Here is a 5,594-nt window from a genome sequence, read left to right on the forward strand (position 1 = left end):
GTTGCAGCCACGCCCAGATCCACATCAGCCCGAGCTCGACCAGCAGCCCCCGCCGTCCAGATCCGCTCGCCCGATGCCAACCCCCTGCTCCGCACCCGTTGCAGCCACGCCCAGATCCACATCAGCCCGAGCTCGACCAGCAGCCCCCGCCGTCCAGATCCGCTCGCCCGATGCCAACCCCCTGCTCCGCACCCGCGAACTCCCCGCAGTCAACCCCCGCGTCCTTGTCGCCTCCTCTCCCGACCCGCTACCCCCGCGTTGACGCTCAGCCCTGTCGCCTCTCAGATCTAAATCGCCATCCGTTACATCGCCAACCCCGCAGTCAACCCCCGCGTCCTTGTCGCCTCCTCTCCCGACCCGCTACCCCCGCGTTGACGCTCAGCCCTGTCGCCTCTCAGATCTAAATCGCCATCCGTTACATCGCCAAGATCCCCGCCGACGTTGCTGTAGAGATCAGTCGCCTTCAGCGCCGACGCGCTTCACCGTCAATGCCGATTCGTTCGACAAAAACCTGAGGCGAGATCCCGAACCTTGATTATTTTATTTTAATTCTTAGTTTTATCATAAATTATTATATGACTCGTCATTCAATTTCTAGATTTGTTATGAGTTAATTAATTAGATTAGTCTGTGATATATTATTACCTGTGTGGGATTGCTTGACATGAATTGCTGTGTGGAAGCTTGTTGTGTTATCACTTAGTTGTTACCCAATAGGAGAGACTGTACATGAAGACGACTCTTGTTAAAAGTATGATTTATAAGTGTGTTTCAAAGCATGGTTATACTCACTCGACATCGATATCCCGATGTGAGGAGTCCCGAGTTCCCTCGATATTGATATCCCGGTATGAGGTTTCCTTGATTATTACTATTATAGCTTTGACTAGACGATGCACTCTTGATCGGACGTGTTGTGGGTCACGGTTATTTTCATAGTTTTACAGAAATCGTTCCATGGTAACTCCGTGGCTAGTGCACAATATTTCATGTACAGTTACGTAATTAATATGATAACATGGGGTTATAAAGGGGAATTGGACGAAGAATATAGCATGTATATAAACGGGCATAATGCTTTGGCCGATACTTGACTTGAAGGCAGCCCCCGGATAGATTTATAGTCATTCATTATTTCTAGTATCAACCGTGTAACCATGTTTATCTAAAATATATCGGTGTTTTTATTATACAGAATTATGCTCTTCTTATGTTTTCATTGCTTATATATCTATTTTACCTTTCATTGTTTTCGTTTTATATATTATACTTCTTCATTTAGTAGTATGTTTGTGAGTGTTATTATGTTTCGGTGTATTCTACGATTTTTGTATGTGTTAATTTATTTTGAGTTTTATACTGTCAATTTATTCGTTACTTATTTGAACGCATTGATTCCTTCAATTATGTTTTTCTTTGTCAGATTGGTATTTTTTATTATCTTGACTTGTGTTATTCTTCTGTTTCGTTCCCTTATTTTTGTATTTTTCGTAGATCATATTATATCAATATCGTTTTATTCATATATTTTTTGAATAGGAGTTGTTATTTTTTTAGTGTGAGTGTGTGGTGTTATGGCTTTATAGTTGTGTATAAGGTGTAGGCGTTAATAATTGTCTATGGGTTCCTGTACGCAGCTCGAGGCGAAATGCAGACGATAAGCGTCATCATTCAAGTCAGGAAAGGATTATCTGGCCCCGTGGAAGCTAACGAATATACGAAGTGAGTCATTGGAGTGTACAAGTCAATGGAATAATGAAATGCGTACTACAAGTTCGGAGAAGTTAGAAAGGGTCAAACACCTCAAAGTGACCCTCAAGAAGAAGAGACATTTAGACCATTCTACGACTTGAATTTGAGGAAACTTAAAAGATAAAAGATGTAGGTCTCTTCTCTAGATTTCTAACGCTTACGGGTCATCTCGAAAGAATTGAGATTTAGATCCCGACTCGCTTCTAATCTGAAAACAAGCAAAATATAAAAGTTTTATCTTTCTTTGTTAGTTTTCCAACGCATCTTGAACCAGCTCAATCCAAGATTATACGAGAGAGTTAAGATCAAAATACCGAAGATGCCTCAAGGTGACCCGCACACTTGCGGGTCACTCCAAAGTGACCCGCACACTTGCGGGTCACCCAGAAAGAATTGAGATTTAGACCCTGACTCGATTCTAATATGAAAGAGTTCAAAACACGAAAGTTGTAAGTCTCTTCATCAGCTTTCCAACGCATCTTGAACCAGCTTAATACGAGGTTGGACGAGAGAGTTAAGACCAAAATACCGAAGGTGCCTTAAAGTCCAGAGTGGCCCGCACACTTGCAGGTCACCTAGAAAGAATTTAGATTTAGACTCTGATTCGCTTTGAATTTGAAAAAGTTCAAAACATAAAAGTTGTAGGTCTCTTCGTCATCTTTCCAACAAATCTTGAACTAGCTCAATCCGAGATCAGATGAAAAAGTTAAGATCAAAATACCGAAGATACCTCAAAGTGACCCGCACAAGTGCGGGTCACCCCAAGGTGACCCGCACAGGTGCGGGTCACATCGACCTGCCACGCACCCGTAACTGACTGAAACGTAGTTTTACATGTTTCTTGATATTTTCTCGGGATTTCTTCATTCTAGAGCATCTCAACTGATCAGATATCATCTCTAAATTGGGTTAGGCCGTTATTAACTGAAGATAGGGTCAAATCATTCATTCTTATCCAAATACTCCCATCTGGTGCCCTATAAATGCAAGCCTCAGGCCTTCTTTCTCAGGGGGTGGAATTTGATCAAGAGGGGAGGTGTTGCCGGATTGAGGAGTTAAATGAGCACGAATTTACAACGGAGGCAAGTCAGATCCCGGCGAACTTCAGCATAAAGAGGAAGGCTTTCGAAGGATCTGAACCCATATTTCTCCCCGTCTATTCCTTAAGATTATGCTTAGTCTTAATCTCGAGAAGAGCTACTGATTTTTCTTGGTCGATTTTAGAGCTTCAAGCGAATACTTTCTTGGTGAAGTAGGAGCTCTGTGATTTTTCTGTCAACCGAATCTGATCCGCGACGGTCCACGGATATCAATATCCCCGGCATAAGCAAAGATTCCACGCAAAACAGAGACTAATAAATAGGATCTGTGTGTAGTTTGACAAGAGTTGTAATCTTTCATTTTTATTGTAAAAGAGATCTTATAAAAAGATCAATTTTTTTCATTTGAGTTTATTCTAACGATTAAAGTTGTGATTCAAGACAATGAAAACATTAACTTTTGACCCAAACACGCTAGCGACCATAGTGGGAGCCAACAGCCTTTTTGTTAAGGTTGATGTATCGCAACCTCGGATTCGGATCTCGGTTGACGTAGAGGTCGAGTACGAGTTCGACCAGGCAAGTTCGAGGAATATTTGTCGTCGTCCTCCTCCAGATCCTCCGCTTCTCGCAAGCGCAGGATCGCCCCCGTTGCTACTGCAATCACGCCTTGCAACGCCCCTCCGGCCTTCAACGAGGCCGGATCTACAAATCTGGACTCCGCCTTAATCAAGGAGATAGCCGCTGAAGCCACGCCAATCCTATCGAAGAGAATACGTCAAAGGCAACGTCAATGCCTCACGTGCCAACTCTCTAAGGCTTTGGAGCCAGTGGAGGGGATCTGTTACAGGACGGATCTAAAATTTAGGGAACACCAAGCGCCCTAACAACGAGCAAACGCCTTCTCCTCCAAATCATCAACAAGTGAATGGATCCAAGTCAAAAGGATCCGTTCAACTCTTGAGGAGCGAATCCAGAAGCGTTGCGCACTGCTTGCGCACGCGCGAATTCTTATGCAAAAGGCACAAAAGATGCAGAAGAATGACATAGCCAAGAAACAACCAAGACTACATCAAACCTGAAGGCTAAAGTACGAGACGTCGATCAAAAAGATCAAAAAACGTGGGTCACTTCAATCTGACCCTCTCGGTCGCGGGTCACTTCAATCTGATCCTCCTAGCCGTGGGTCACTTCAATCTGACCCTCCAAGCCACGGGTCACTCAAGTCTGACCCGCGTCAGGACCAAGACAGAAGACGTTCTGTACCTGTTTCTCCGATTCCATCGAGTTCTGCACCTTCGGTGGAGCCCCGCGACAGCATGGATTTGTCCCACTTTAAGATGAATATCACAGATCGTCTTAGTCCTTCGCATGTGGGTCGAGGCAAAGCCCCGGTTAAAGAACGATTAGGCCCGTTGAATGAATCCCAAGTAGTTTATCAGGCTGGGGGTCATAATCGTCCTCCTAAGCAGTGGAAGAGACCGCATGGTAGGAAAATCCTTGTAACTGACCGCATTGGATTGCTTGTTGAAGTCTAGGAGCCTGTTGAGATACTACGCTCACGAAAATGTAGCCTCAAACATGTGACTCGTGAAGACGCTAACAAAGCGTTGTATTCTCAGAGGAAAGCATGCTCGTCTGATGACGATGTAATACCTGGGGGTCGTGCCAACACACGATGGGTTGCTCCGATCATTAGACCGATGAGTTGTACTATCGGACTGGGGGTAAGAACAAGTCTTGGAAAAGGAGTAATCGAGAAGCGGACTCTCATTGTCCATGTGCCAAAATTATCAAGGCAGTATTATCAGTGTGTAGCTACCCTAAGACCGCTCTACAGAGGGTCTCGGTATTCGAGAGAATCTCCAACAGAAAGGCTACGTCCAAACCAAATCATCTCCTTAAGAAACGATCAGTCGTTCAAGATGACGAACTTCCAGAAGTCACAATTAACATGGCTGATAGAGGAAAGTCAACTCGACCTTCTAGTTCTGACCCGCTCATATCGCATCGTCTAACCCAATTGCGATCAGGAACCATTAGACAAATAGATTATCAGAGAATGCAGAAGGGATTATCCTCGGATAATAAAGCATCAGATATCAACTCTGCAGTCGTCTCTGACAAAACGGTATCCAATCCAAGATAATCCCGTGAAGTGTTTATGATTAACACCAAGGAAGTAGCCAAAATGGTTGAGGATGCTCTAGCCAAGCAGAAAGAAGCATTCAAAATTGAAATAGAAATGGTTGTGCAGGAGATGAGACGAATGCACGACCAACAGATCCGAGCCTTGTCGAATCAGATAGGTGAATCCAGTTGTCGTAATAATATTAGCCAATCAGTTAGCGATTCAGATGAGGACGAATACCTTAATGCTGATAACTCTCTCGTTGACCAAAACACTAGGGGCGGTCCCACTGAGAATAACGACGCCGGTAGTGGTCCCACCAATGATGACAACACTAGGAGTGGCCCCGTTGTCCCTCCTCAAAATCGACCAAGGAAGGATACAAGCAAGGATGAAAAGATGAAAGATCTCGAGAACAAAGTCAACACTCTGATGTCTACTCGAGAGGTGAAGAAGACCGGTATTCCATGTCCCTATCCAAGAGAATGGGATTCAATAGTATACCCGATGAAGTTTAACCTAATTAACTTCACGCCGTTCGACAGGAAGGGTTAACCCACTCAGCATCTGATCTACTCCAAGTCTCACTTGGGCATGATCTCCGACAATGAGGAATTAATGGTCCGGTTATTCGTTGGCACCCTTCATGGGCCCTCCTTCGATTGGTACCA

Source organism: Asparagus officinalis, chromosome 10 (genome assembly GCF_001876935.1).
Source record: "Asparagus officinalis chromosome 10, Aspof.V1, whole genome shotgun sequence".
Lineage (NCBI taxonomy): Eukaryota > Viridiplantae > Streptophyta > Magnoliopsida > Asparagales > Asparagaceae > Asparagus > Asparagus officinalis.